Source organism: Mesoplodon mirus (assembly GCF_964341445.2).
Source record: "Mesoplodon mirus genome assembly, chromosome: 18".
NCBI classification, from domain to species: Eukaryota; Metazoa; Chordata; class Mammalia; order Artiodactyla; family Ziphiidae; genus Mesoplodon; species Mesoplodon mirus.
In genome coordinates, this window is record NC_138994.1 from 47280841 (window position 1) to 47295458 (window position 14618).

The 14618-nt window shown below is 43.8% G+C and overlaps 1 long non-coding RNA gene across 1 annotated transcript in view; it reads left to right on the top strand.

Moving 5' to 3' along the window:
• The first annotated feature begins 2242 nt into the window (after window positions 1-2242).
• Window positions 2243-14618, top strand: part of LOC309792878 — a 48967-nt gene continuing 36591 nt past the window's right edge. Inside the window, exon 1 of the long non-coding RNA XR_014291822.1 lies at window positions 2243-2327. This is a non-coding gene — a long non-coding RNA (uncharacterized lncRNA). The remainder of the gene's footprint in view (window positions 2328-14618) is intronic.

The following is a 14618-nucleotide window of genomic DNA, read 5'->3' on the forward strand; positions in this document are numbered from 1 at the left end:
ACGCGGGCCTCTCACTGTTGTGGCCTCTCCCGTTGCGGAACACAGGCCCCAGACGCGCAGGCTCAGCAGCCATGGCTCACAGGCCCAGCCGCTCCGCGGCATGTGGAATCTTCCCAGACCGGGGCACGAACCCGTGTCCCCTGCGTCGGCAGGCGGACTCTCAACCACTGTGCCACCAGGGGATCCCTCTTTCTTTTTTAAAAATATTTATTTACTTATTTTTGGCTGCGTTGGGTCTTTGTTGTGGTGCGTGGGCTTTTCATTGTGGTGGCTTCTCTTGTTGCGGAGCACGGGCTCTAGGCGCACGGGCTTCAGTAGTTGTGGCATGCGGGCTCAGTAGTTGTGGCTCTCGGGCTCTAGAGCGCAGGCTCAGTAGTTGTGGTGCACGGGCTTAGTTGCTCCATGGCAAGTGAGATCTTCCCAGACCAGGGCTCAAACCCGTGTCCCCTGTATTGGCAGGCGGATTCTTAACCACTGCACCACCAGGGAAGCCCCTCCTCATTTATTTCTTCAGTGTTTTTGTCCCTTGCATCAGATGTTAGGGTCTTTAAGATTATGCCCTGAGGCAGTTTTAGAAGATACCCAGAAATTCTGTGAGACTATCCTTTGAAAGGTGCAGGTCTATGTCTTTCCCTCACCCCAAACCTGGGCGGGTTTGTAACTCCCTTGTAATCAATAGAGTGTGATGGAAATGATGGATGTGTGAATCCTGAGGCCAGAAATAAATGCTTGCAGCTTCTACCTTGTTTGCCAAACACTTTTTGGAGCCCTGAGCTGTAAGGTAAGAAGTCTGAGCCCAGGCCGTAGGGAGAGGTCACGTGTAGGTGCTACGATCAATAGCTCCAAGCAGAGGTCTCAGCAGGCAGTCGGCCTTAAACACCAGACATGGAAGTGAAGGCGCCTCCATGTGAATCCAGCCTCCAGCAGTCAGGCCTTCCAGCCCTGGAGCCTTCCCAGCTGAGGCCCCAGGGGTCATGCAGCGGAAACGGGCCTTTTCTGCTGGCCCTGTCTGGATCTCTGACCCACAGAATCTGGGAGCAAAAGAAAATGTTTGTTTTAAGCCTTTACGTTTTGGGTTAACTTGTTATGTATATACATACATACATATACACATGTTTATATTCATATTTATTAGATTTATTTATTTTTATTGAAGTATAGTAAATTTACAATTTTGGGTTAGTTTCAAGTATACAGCAAAGTGATTCAGTTATATATATATTCTTTTTCAGGTTCTTTTTCATTGTAAGTTTTTATAAGATACTGAGTATAGGGAACTCCCTGGTGGTCCAGTGTTTAGGACCCTGTGCTCTCACTGCCAAGGGCCCAGGTTCGATCCCTGGTCAAAGATCTCACAAGCCACATGGTGTGGCCAAAAAACAAAAAAACCCAAAACTGAGTATAGTTCCCTTGGGTTAACTTGTTATAAAGCAATAGTAATCAGAACACAGTCCTAAACTGAGTCTTCCACCCTTCTCTGTACAACTAAAAGTTTGGAGGGCAGTGATGGAGAACTCATGGTCCCTGTAGGCCCACTGGCTCCCAAGAAGAAAAAATTGGTGGAGCTGAGCTAAGGGTTCCCTTTTAATCTTCCCATAATTACCAATGAGATATGTTATTTTTGCATGGATTAAGCTTCTTCCGCAAAGAAATATCAGGAGAAGGGGACAAGTGTTCACCTCTGTCAAGAAGGGTGTTTTAGGGGCTTCCCTGGTGGCGCAGTGGTTGAGAATCTGCCTGCCAATGCAGGGGACACGGGTTCGAGCCCTGGTCCTGGAAGATCCCACATGCTGCGGAGCAGCTAAGCCCGTGCACCACAACTGCTGAGCCTGCGCGTCTGGAGCCTGTGCTCCGCAACAAGAGAGGCCGCGATGGTGAGAGGCCCGCGCACCGCGATGAAGAGTGGCCCCCGCTTGCCGCAACTAGAGGAAGCCCGCGCGCAGCAACAAAGACCCAACGCAAAATTAATTAATTAAAAAAAAAGAAGGGTGTTTTAAAGGGTTTATTCTGCATCTTCTCTCCCCCTAAATTATTTCAGTTGACTCTTTATTTCTTTTTGTTATAGTGTCATAATATAAATTATAGTAAAGTTAAAAGAATGAGTTATAATACATTTATGTTATATAATTATATACAATATATATAATTAAGAAGTTATAATAAAAATGTTATAATAAAAAATAAAAATTCTCTTATTTGTTTTCTCTTCAAATGTCTTATGTTCCTTGGCTATCTCTTCACACAAGTGTGCAGCATTATAACTCTGACTGGAAGCTCTGAGTACCTGGGCAGGGTTGTGGACACACGGACCTCACACAGGGAAACCGGTAAGTGAAAGGGCTCTGTTATTGGGAATACCCTCAAGTGTTAGAGCAGGGAGGGCTTTCCCCTGGAGCAGTTTCATTCTGCAGAAAAGAACTGCCCCGTCTCCTGCTTTGTTATGAGCTGCTCACAATTCTAGGAGCTGGTTGGGGAAGGACTGGGGTCCCCACCGTTCAGTGTTAAGTTTCACTTAATCTCCCTGTGTTCAGTCCCATCCCTCACCCCACTTCCTCTACTCTACCTGGTCTCCCCAAGTCCGGAGCATCTCATTTCTTCATAAGATAAACTTCCCGTCTCTTGTACAGAAGGTGCCAGCCTGCAAATATGGAACATGAGGGAAGGTAGTGGTCTGATCCCTCAGTAACACATGTCCAAGCACCTCCTCATTTTAGCCTCATGTCTCACCTGCGGTTTTTGTGGTACCTAGAATCTCCAAGGGCTGAGCCTTTCCAGGTTCTGTGAGGTTTAATTGGCCCCTTTCCCAGTGGGCACCCCTATTCAGGGTTAGGAAGATTAAATTGCCCAAAGTTATACATCTAACCATGGAATTTAGACTCCACCTCAGGTTTGTCCGTCTTCACACCTCTGTATTTCTTACTTTATAAAGCTAGAAAAAAGCCTGATAATCCTGAGAAAATAGAATACCAGAAGAAACCAATTTCAGAATATAGATGCAGGATTCCTAAATGTTAACAAACTGAATCTAGCACAATACTGAAAAATCTATACAAGGCAGGCAACTCAGTAAAGAAATGCAGAGTAAAATGAGATATCACTTTTGTGTGTATGTGATTAACTTAGCAGAGATTTTAAGAAAGATCCTACCCATTGTAGGCAGTGGATGGAGAAAACAGGCATTCCCATATGTTTTTGGTGTGAGAATAAATTGGCATCACCTTTCAAGGGGTCACTTTTACTATATGTAACAAAGTCTTAATATCCTCCATAACTTTTGGCCCAGAAGTTCCAGTTCTAGGAATTTATTTTCAGGAAACAATCATGATAGGCACAAACATTTAGCTATGAGGATATTAATATCAATGTTATCTATAATAATGAAAAATTAATAACAATTTATCTGTTCACCACTATGGGCTTGATAAAAATAAACTATAATACCAAGCAAAATAATGTTGGAGAATAGTTTTAATAATATGAAAATATGATAACGATACATTAAGTGAAATACATAGGTTCAGAATGGTATGTTCTCATTGTATTGCAATTTGTCTGTGCAAGTGATGAAAACTGAACTAAAAGTGGCTTAAGAGAAAGAAAAGGAATGTACTGATTCATAGTACTAGAAAGTCAGGGCACGTAATACCTCAGGCAAGTTGGATCCAGGCACTCATGGATTATCATGAGAAATCTATTTCCATCTCTTAATTTGTATTTTGTGTTGGTTTTACTTTCACATAGACTCTCCATGAGAGCTGTTAAAGAGGGTGTATTAGTCAGTGTCTTCCAGAGAAACAGAGCCAAGGGGACCCGGAAAGCTGATGGTGTAGATTCTAGGCTGAGTCTGAAGGCCTGAGAACCAGGAGTGCTGAGAGTAAAAGATTGATGTCCCAACTCAAGTTGTCAGGTAGAGAGTGGACTCAGCCTTCCTCCACCTTTTTGTTCTATTCAGCTCTCAATGGATTTGATAGGCCCACCCACGCTGGGGAGGGCTGTCTTCTTTACTCAGTCCACTAATTCAAATGCTAATCTCTTCTTGGAACACCTTCAGGCACACCCAGAAATAATTTTTAGCCAGTTATCTGGGCACCCTTGTGGCCCACATAAAATTAACCATCACAAGTCCACCCCCTGTCAAGTTGACACTCATACATATCTCCTTAAACCATACTAATCTCCAAGTAAAGAATAACAAAGGCTTAATTCCACCTGATACAATACAATTGTCCATACAACTGAAAATGCACTAACCCCTTCCTCAGAAGAGGAGGTAAAGTCCTTGAGTGATGTTTACTCTCCTTGTTATCCTCTAACTTAAACAGTATGATGTAGAATTAACAATACTTAAATATTATGATTTAAAGTCAGTACATCTTATGTTGCATGATAAGGAAATAAGAGAGGAAAGAAAACAAAGACACTCCCATACAATCATAACAAAATGAGGAGGAAATCCTCTATGACAGTTACATTTCTCTAACTGGCCACGTGGCTGGTATTTATAACTACTTTCTCCTGCTACCCATTCTGTATTCCCTTTGCCTTCAACAAGAACCTGAGATGGTCATCATCATTCTTTACTTGTAGGATGACCAAACCTTCATTCCTGAAGGATCTGCACCATTAGTAGTCATGCCTGGGTTGGATTGTACTTTTCCATTGACCTTAATCATAGGACACAGTAATACTAAGAGATGTCTAAGGGATCTCCTGTATTCCACACATATTCTTCCTTACCTCCATCGTGGATAGTCCAATTTCCTCTTGGCAGCCAGGATCAGTCACCCCAGCCAGCATAGTAACTCCCTTCTTTGCCTGTTGATTCAGTCATGAGATGCCCGAAGTGGCCGGGTGGCTGTCTTAACTTCCAGCTCATTGGAATCATTGTTATGTCTCTTAGTGGAAGCATTCCTCCTTCTGGAACTAAGACCTGTAGGCCAGCAGAGCATGAGGTCACAGGAACAGGAAGCTAAAACCTTGCTAGTGGGTCACGAGGGGTTAGAGTGAGTGGTACCACTCCCCTTTCCACCCCAATTCCTGGATCCGTGAGTCCTGGCTATGGGAGAAACAGCACTGTATATTGGACACTGATTCAGAGCATATACAGCCTCCTGGAGAACCTGGCCGCAGCCCTGAGAGGTATTGCCACCTAGCTGGCACTGTAACTTGAGTCTTCACAGGGCCGTTCCACTGTTCTGTCCAACCAGCTGCCTCAGGATGGTGGGGAGCATGTTAAGACTAGAACATTCCATGAGTGTGGGCTCATTGTTGCACTTCTTTTGCTGTGAAGTTCTTTTTTTTTTTTTTTTTTAATGTGTGAAGTGAGTTCTTGGTCAAGCATTTCAGTGTGGAATACCATGGGAGTGGATAAGGCATTCTGCAAGTCCACAGATGGTAGTTCTTGGAGAAGCACTGTGTGCAGGGAAGGCAAATCTGTATCCAGAGTAAGCGTCTATTCTAGGAAGAACAAAATGCTACTCCTTCCGTGATGGAAGTTGTCCAGTATAGTCAACATTGCCACAAAGTAGCTAGCAGATCACCTCGGGGATGGTGCTATATCGACGACTAGGTGTTGGTCTCTGCTGCTGGCAGGTTGGGCACTCAGCAGTGGCCACAGCCAGGTTGGCCTTGGGCAGTGGAAGTGCGTGTTGCTGAGCCTGTGCATTGCCTTCACCCCTGCCACCATGGCTGCTTCATTCATGAGCCAAGTGGGTGATGACTGGGCTGGCTGTGGAAAGAGACTGGCATCCACAGGATGGGTCATCCTTTCCGCTTCATTATTAAAATCTTCCTCTGCTGAGCTTACCCTTCGGTGAGCATTCACGTGGGACACAAATACCTTCATGGTTTTTTGCCCATGTATCTCTTCACCACATTTCCTCATCACCAATTTTCCAATCATGTTCCTTCTGAGTCCGTAACCATCCAGCCAAACCACTGGACACATAAATCAGTATATAATCACGTGTCTGGCCATTTCTCCTTCCAAGCGAAGTGAACAACCAGGTGCACTGTCTGAAGTTCTGCCCACACCACTGTCCCTCAGGGATGTCCCCAAAGGGCCTGTGGTGCTCCAGCTGTCCAGTTTTGGGTGGTGCCTGCATATTGTGCAGAACCATCTGTAAACCAGACCAGAGTCTTCTCTTTCTCTGTCAGCTGCCATGGAGAGCTCCCCATGAGGCCATAGGTGCAGGATGGGAGAGAGAAGGGGCAGCAGGAGTGGGGCCCATGGACCTTTGGGCCACGTCTTCATGTAATTTACTTGTGCTTTCAGGGCCTGCTCAGGCCTCATCATGTATATGTCACCTCCATTTGATGATGGAGCGCTGCTGTGCACTGTGTGCCTTGGTGGGTCAGGTAACGCCCAGTTCACGGTGGGCAGTTCAGGTCACATGGTAACTTGGGAGTCCATGGTCAAGCGTTCAGTCTCTGCTAAGGCCCAGTAGCAGGCCAAGAGCTGTTTCTCAAAAAGAGAGTAGTTATCTGGAGGGGATGGTAGGGCTTTGCTCCAAAATCCTAAGGGCCTGCACTGCAGTTCACCTATAGGGGGCTGTCAAATGCTCCAAACAGCATCGCATGTCTAGAAGGAATATCTTGACGTGCCCCTTACCCCTGGACCCCTCGAAATTTCACTGAGGTGGAAGGTCCCTGAATTTTTGTTGGATTTATTTCCCACCTTCTGGCATGCAAATGTCTTACCAAATCTAGAGTAGTTGCTACTTCTTGCCCACTAGGTCTGATTAGATTAGTGTCATCAATGCAGTGGACCATAGTGATAGCTTTGTGGGAGAGAAAGGTGATCAAGATTCCTGAGAACTAAATTATGACATTGGGCTGAAGAGTTGGTGTATCCCTGAGGTAGCATCGTAAAGGTCCGTTGTTGGCTTTGACAGCTGAAAGTAGACTGCTTGACAGGGTGGAGAAAAAGGCATTTGCCAGATCAGTAGCTGCATGCGAGGTGCCAGGAGATGTGTTATTGGGTTGGCCAAAAGGTTCATTCGGTCTTTTCCGTAAGATGGCTCTAGTAGCACTTAGTTGTCTTTAACTTCATTGGAAACAATGTTGTTAGATTGTATTATGACAGTTATCATATCAGCATGCATTTTTTTAAAAAAACCTATTAAAATTGGTGAATTTTTGTGTAGCCATTTTAATATTGAAGATGGAAGAGAAAAAGCAACATTTTCGGCATATTATGCTTTATTATTTCAAGGAAGGTAAAAACGCAACTGAAACGCAAAAAAAGATTTGTGCAGTGTATGGGGAGGGTGCTGGGACTGATCGAACTTGTCAAAAGTGGTTTGCTAAGTTTCGTGCTGGAGATTTCTCGCTGGGCAGTGCTCCGTGGTCGGGTAGACCAGTTGAAGTTGATAGCAATCAAATTGAGACGTTAATTGAGAATAATCAATGTTATACCGCACGAAAGATAGCCGACATACTCAAAATATCCAAATCAAGCACTGAAAATCACTCGCACCAGCTTGGTTATGTTTATTGCTTTGATGTTCGGGTTCCACATAAGTTAAGCCAAAAATACCTCCTTGACCGTATTTCTGCATGTGATTCTCTCCTTACACATAGTGAAAACAAATTGTGATGGGTGATGAAAAGTGGATACTGTACAATAATGTGGAAAGGAAAGATTATGGGGCAAGAGAAATGAACCACCACTAACCACACCAAAGGCTGGTCTTCATCCAAAGAAGGTGATGTTGTGTATATGGTGGGATTGGAAGGGAGTCCTCTATCATGAGCTCCTTCCAGAAAGCGAAACGATTAATTCCAACAAGTACTGCTCCCAATTAGACTGACTGAAAGCAGCACTTGATGAAAAGCGTCCGGAATTATTCAACAGAAAACGTGTAATCTTCCATCAGGATGACGCAAGACCACATATTTCTTTGATAACCAGACAAAAGCTGTTACAGCTTGGCCGGTAAGTTCTGATTCATCTGCCATATTCACCAGACATTGCACCTTCGGATTTCCATTTATTTTGGTCTTTACAAAATTCTCGTCATAGAAAAAATTTCAATTCCCTGGAAGACTATAAAAGGCACCTGGACAGTTCTTTGCTCAAAGAAATAAAAAGTTTTAGGAAGATGGAATTATAAAGTTGCCTGAAAAATGGCAGAAGGTATTGTAACAAAACGGTGAATACATTGTTCAATACAGTTCTTGGTGAAAATCAAAAATGTCTTTTATTCTTACTTTAAAACCGAAGGAACTTTTTGGCCAACACTGTACTTTGCTCAAGCAATGAAACCACAGCTGGTACAATAACTGCTGTTGGAAACACCACCTGGTTAAGCTTGTGATAATCCATTATTATTCTTTAAGACCCATCTATCTTCTGTACAGACGAGAAAGGCAAGTTGAACGGCAATATGGTGGGAATTAACACCCCTTTATCCTTTATGTCCTTGATGGTGGCACTAATCTCTGCGATACCTCCAGGAATGCAGTACTGCTTTTGGTTTACTATTTTCCTACGTAGAGGCAGCTCTAGTGCCTTCCACTTGGCCTTTCCCACCCTAATAGCTCTCACTCCACAAGTCAGGGAACTAATGGGGGGATTTTGCTAGCTGCTGAGTATATTTATTCCAATTACACATTCTGGAACTGAGGAAATAGCTACAAGGTGGGTTCAAGGACCCACTGGGCCCTCTATGAGACAGACCTGAGCTAAAACTCCATTGATCTCCTGACTTACATCAGGCTCTCCTCTGACTGGTGGATCACAGTGACATTTTGGGTCTCCTGGCATTAATTTCAGTTCAGAGCCAGTGTCCAGAAGTCCCTGAAAGGTCTGATTATTTCCTTTCCACCAATGCACAATTACTCTGGCAAAGGCTGAAGGTCCCTTTGGGGGAAGGCTGAGAGAAAGACCAACAGCATAAATTTTGGGTAGCATACGAGGGTCCTTCCTCAAGGGGACTGGCCTCCCCTTCATTCAACGGGTTCTGGGTCTGTAAACTGGCTCAAGTCTGGGAATTGACTGTGGGACCCTTATTCCAGTTAGACTTTTGTTCACCAGACCTGGAATTTTTTTGCTCATATAGATCAAGTAAGCATTTAGTAGGCTTCCTATCTATTTCACTTCTGGAACACCACCATCAACTAGCCAGCTAGGTCTATGAGAGTCAGACTTTTCTATTAATACTTTGACTCTGCTATCCATTATGGTAACCAAGCCCATCTCGCCTTTGAGTGGTTGAGTGCTACCACTTGGCCTCCACCATCCTGGGATCCGGTTACTCCCATCACATTTAGGGTTTCCAATTCAGTGGCTGCAGTTCCCACTGGGAGGTCTGGCCTACAGAGAAGAGCAATCTCAGAGCTCCTCCAGGCTGCTGGGGCTCCCCTCACAAATTCCCTTCTCACTGTCTTCCAGACCCTCCCAGAGTGGGTGAGGTGAGTAGGCCTTAAATGACAAATACCCTGTAACATTCCAATCTCCCTAATCCTTTGAATCCTTTCCTCGACATTAAACCAAGGCAGGTTCATCATTTCCAGTTCACTCACTGTGGGCCACCTTTTGGCCCATGTTTCAGCCAACCAAGCAACCAAACTGTTCTAACTTCCCAAGCTGCAAACTAAATATAGAATCTCTGCCTAGTGAGCCCATATCAGTAAATTTGGCCTGATCCAATTTTATGTTCCTTCCACCATTATCCCATACCCTTAGTGTCCATTCCTCCACGTTCCCCAGATCTCTGTCTGTGTAAATTAGGAAACCTTAAGTTATATATTGTTGTAAATTATATATGAATATAAATACTAAAAAGAGATTTGTTATAAGGTATTGGCTCCTATGATTATTGAGGCTGAGAAGTCCCATGATCTGCCATCTGTAAGCTGGAGACCAAAGAGAACTGATGGTGTATCAGAGGCCTGAGAGCTGGAGAGCAGATGGTGTAGATTCTAGTCTGAGTCTGAAGGCTTGAGAACTAGGAGTGCTTGAGGACAGGACTTTAAATAGGCAGAGAGCAAATTCAACCTCTTTGCACCGTTTTGTTCTATTCAGCCCTCAACGGATTGGATAAGGCCCACCCACAGTGGGGAGGGCCATCTGCTTTACTCAGCCCACTGATTCAAATGCTAGTCTCTTCTGGAAACACTTTCACAGACTACCCAGAAATAAGGGTCAACCAGCTATCTGGGCATCCTGTGGCCCAGTCAAGTTGACATGTAAAATTAACCATCACAGAGGGCTAGTAGCAACTCTGGGATGATGTTTTACCAATGTGAAAGTCTAACAAAAATAGAGTCTTTCCTTTCAAATCATTCCAGCGAAAATCCCAATGCTGAATCTCTTTGGCCAGGCTTTGGTCACGTACTCCTCTTCGTCAGCTGAGAGGTGGTGTGAGTGCCACCTTAATAGTAGTTTAGATAGCTAAAATTCATTGAGTACTAATTATGTGTAAATCATGAATCTGAGTCTAAATTTTCTGTGATTAGATGTGTAACCTTGGGCAATTTAGCCTCCCCAAGCCTGAAAAGGACTCAAAATCAGTGTCCTCTGTGTTATTTCACTTAATCCTCTTGACAATTCCAATAAAATAGATTCTATCATCATCCTCATTTAACTGATGATGAAACTAAAGCCCAGGCAGGTTAAGTATATTATGCATGACAAAAGAATTAGCAAATGGTGAGTCCACTTGCATGGATTGAAAATATGGGTGGAGGCAGTTTCCTCCCAAAAGAATCAGATGCTGCTTCTGACATTGAAGATAGAGCCCAAAACAAAAGAAAAACAAAATGAAACAAAACAAACAACCACTCAGGATACAGGGATGTGAAGACTTTAAAAATCTATCACTAATATACTCATAAAGGTAAGAGAATATATTGCACTTGTGTTATAAGAACAGGCTGATATAATTACAAATATTAAGAGAAAAAAAAAGCCCTTAAAAGTTAAAGCAGGATAGCAGGCCCAAAAAATGTAATAGAAGAGTTGGAAGGTAAACTTGAGGAAATCCTGAAGAAGATGAAGAGATAGAAAATAGGAGAGAAAAGATGAGAAGATTAAAACAATAAGTCTGAGAGGTTCAGTATCTAAATAATAGGAGTTACAGACAGAGAGAAGAGAGAAGATTTAGGGGAAGCAGTCATCAGTAAAACAATACAGAAAAATTTACCAAGCTCAAGGACATGAGTTTCCAGATTGAGGGGTCCTTCAAATGCCCAGAAAAAAGGATGAAAAGAGACCCACCAAGATACATCATCATGAAATTTCAGAACATGAGGGCAAAGAGATTTAAAAAATCTTTGAGAGAGAAAAAGAGAGATGGAGATTAGGAATCAGGTTTGACTTTTCATTCTTCAGTGAATAACACTGGAAGCAAGAAGAGAACAGAGCAATGCCCTCAAAATTCTGAAACAGAATGATTTCCAACCTAGAATTCTGCACCCAGCTAAATTATCAATCAACTATGAGGGTAAATAAAGACATTTTCAAGTATGCAACATTTCATAGCATTTCCCTCCTATGCATCCTTTCTGAAAAAGCTACTGAAGGCTGTGCTTTTTTTAAAAATTAATTAATTAATTATTTTTGGGCTACGTTGGGTCTTCGTTGCTGCCCGTGGGTTTCCTCTAGTCGTGGCGAGCGGGGGCTACTTTTCGTTGCGGTGCGTGGGCTTCTCATTGTGGTGGCTTTTCTTGTTGTGGAGCATGGTCTCTAGACGTACGGGCTTCAGTAGTTATGGCATGTGGGCTCAGTAGTTGTGGCTCATGGGCTCTAGAGCACAGGCTCAGTAGTTGTGGCTCACGGGCTTAGTTGCTCTGCGGCACGTGGGATCTTCCCGGACCAGGGATCAAACCTGTGTCCTCTGCATTGGCAGGCGGATTCTTAACCACCGCACCACCAGGGAAGTCCTTACTGTACCTTTTTTTAAAAAAATAATTAATTAATTTTTGGCTGCATTGGGTCTTTGTTGCTGCGCACGGGCTTTCTCTAGTTGCGGCGAGCGGGGGCTACTCTTTGTTGCAGTGCATGGGCTTCTCATTGCGGTGGCTTCTCTTGTTGTGGAGCATGGGCTCTAGGTGCACTGGCTTCAGTAGTTGTGGCGCGTGGGCTCAGTAGTTGTGGCTCGCGGGCTCTAGAGTGCAGGCTCCATAGCTGTGGTGCACAGGCTTAGTTGCTCCGCGGCATGTGGGATCTTCCCGGACCAGGGCTCGAACCCGTGTCTCCTGCATTGGCAGGCGGATTCTTAACCACTGCGCCACCAGGGAAGCCCCTTACTGTGCTTTCTGAACAGGAGAATAAACCAAGAGGAAGGCATGACATACAATAAATAGGAATCTGACACAGGAGAAAGGTGAAGGGAATCCTCAGGGCGAGGGTAATGGGAGATTCCAGGATGACAGCCGTGCACTGGATGCAGAAGGAAACAAATTCAGATTGAAGCAATGCGACCTGAAAGAGAGATGAATTGAGGGCTGACACCACCATTCGCCCCACCACCATCATGCAGACTTTTAAATCAAGGATAAAATGTCCAGAGAGTCTGACCCACATTTTCCTCTGAACTTCGTCAATATGCTGATCACTCCTGCATGCCCTGCTGCCTGATCTGCTGTGGATAGTGTCTCGAAATGCTCTGCTTAGACCTCTTCTAGGAGCTGGAGGGCAAGTCCTGGTGAACAGAAAATACAGAACAGCCTCTCCCTCTGACTGTATCCTGGGCAAACACCTAAAACCTGGCCCATGCTGTGGTGCCGCCACATGTCTCAACTGTGCTGAGCCCGATGCCCAGTGTTGCTCATCATGTTACTCAGTGATTTTCCCATAAAAGGCTCTTATAAATGCTCAGGGAAGCTGAAGCCAGGCAGTGACCCAGAGACAGTTCAGCTTATCTTCTCCTTCTGCAGTGCCAGGGTCACCCTTTCCTTACCCTCCTTGTTTGGTGCTTACTACACAGATTTTCAAAACTCAGTAATATTTAGGGAGGCATATCTAGGTGGAAAACTAAAAAGGAAAAGTGAGAATGATCAACACGAAAGTCATCACAGTGGTTAGCGCTGGGGGGTAGAGAATAGACTGCAAGTGAGGAGTAAACAGAGACCTTGGAAGGACTGGCTATGTTTTATATATCAAAATTAGTGGGTGGATGATTGCTTTTTTTGTTTTTGAATTTTATTGTATTATTTTTTTATACAGCAGGTTCTTATTAGTTATCTATTTTGTACATATTAGTGTATGTATGTCAATCCCAATCTCCCAATTCATCCCACCACCCCCCTTCCCCCCTTGGTGTCCATACATTTGTTCTCTACATCTATGTCTTTTTCTGCCTTGCAAACCGGTTCATCTGTACAGAGTGAAGTTAAGTCAGAAAGAGAAAAACAAATATCGTATACTAACGCATATATGTGGAATCTAGAAAAATGGTACAGTGGATGATGGTTTACCCTATTATTACATTTAAGTTGCACGAATGATTTTATTCCCCTTTTTGTTTGTATGATGCATTTCACAGCAAACCATTGAAAAAAATCAGGTGCTGTTACTCAATAAATAAGGAAATGAATGAGGACAAGCAGAACTAAGAAATGTTCTTCCAGAATCTTTGAAAAATAAAAACACCTGCAAAGAGAAAAAACAGGAGGGGACACTTGTGTCTGGCTCTTTCTGTTACAGGGAACAGAGACCTGCTTAATTTATTCATTTAAAAAAATCTATTGAAGTACAGTTGATTTCTATTGTTGTGTTAATTTCTGCTGTACAGCAAAATGATTCAGTTATATGTATATATGCCTTCTTTTTCATTATGGTTTATCACAGGATGTTGAATATAGTTCCCTGTGCTATACAGTGGGCCCATTCTCTATATAACAGTTTGCATCTGCTAACCCCAAACTCCCAATCCATCTCTCCCCCACCCTGCTTAATTTAACTCAAGAAAGGAGTTGGGATTGTTTTGAGTCTAGTGTGGAATGAACTGGAATGACAAAACTCAGGTAGTTTGTCACTCTCTCTACAGGCATCTCTGGGTCCCTGTCTGTCTGCTCTGCTCCCTCTTGGCTATATAGTAAACCTCCCCCAAATTCTTGGGCTTAAAACCACAATCGCCATTTATTTATTGGCTCATGATGCTGTGATTTGGGAAGGGATTGGCAGGAACAGCTCATCCTTGCTCCATCAAGTGTTGGCTGGGTCAGCTTGGCTGGGGCTGGAGGGTGCTGATGGCTTCACTCACATGTGTGGCTTCTCAGCTAAGGTGTCCAGAACAGCGAGGGGCTGGCTGGACCAATCTCTCCAGCAGGGCTTCTTTACATGGTGACTTAAGGCTCCAAGAGAAGTAAAGCAGAAGCTGTCAGGCCCCTTAAGCCCTAGGTCCAGAATTGGCACCATGTCATTTCTGCTACATTTTGTTGGTCAAAGAAAGTTCATATCATGGGGAGGAGAAATAGGCTTCACCTCCTGATGGGGGAAGTGGCGTGCTTACAGAGGTGGGAAGAATACTTGGCAGCTATTTTTGCAAACAATAGCTTTCCTCCCACCACATAATTTTGATTTGCATATAATTTTAGTTTGTTGTTGCCTTAACTCCACCCATGTTTTTCTGTCACCTACAACTTTATTGACAACTAGCAGACTCGTTTTG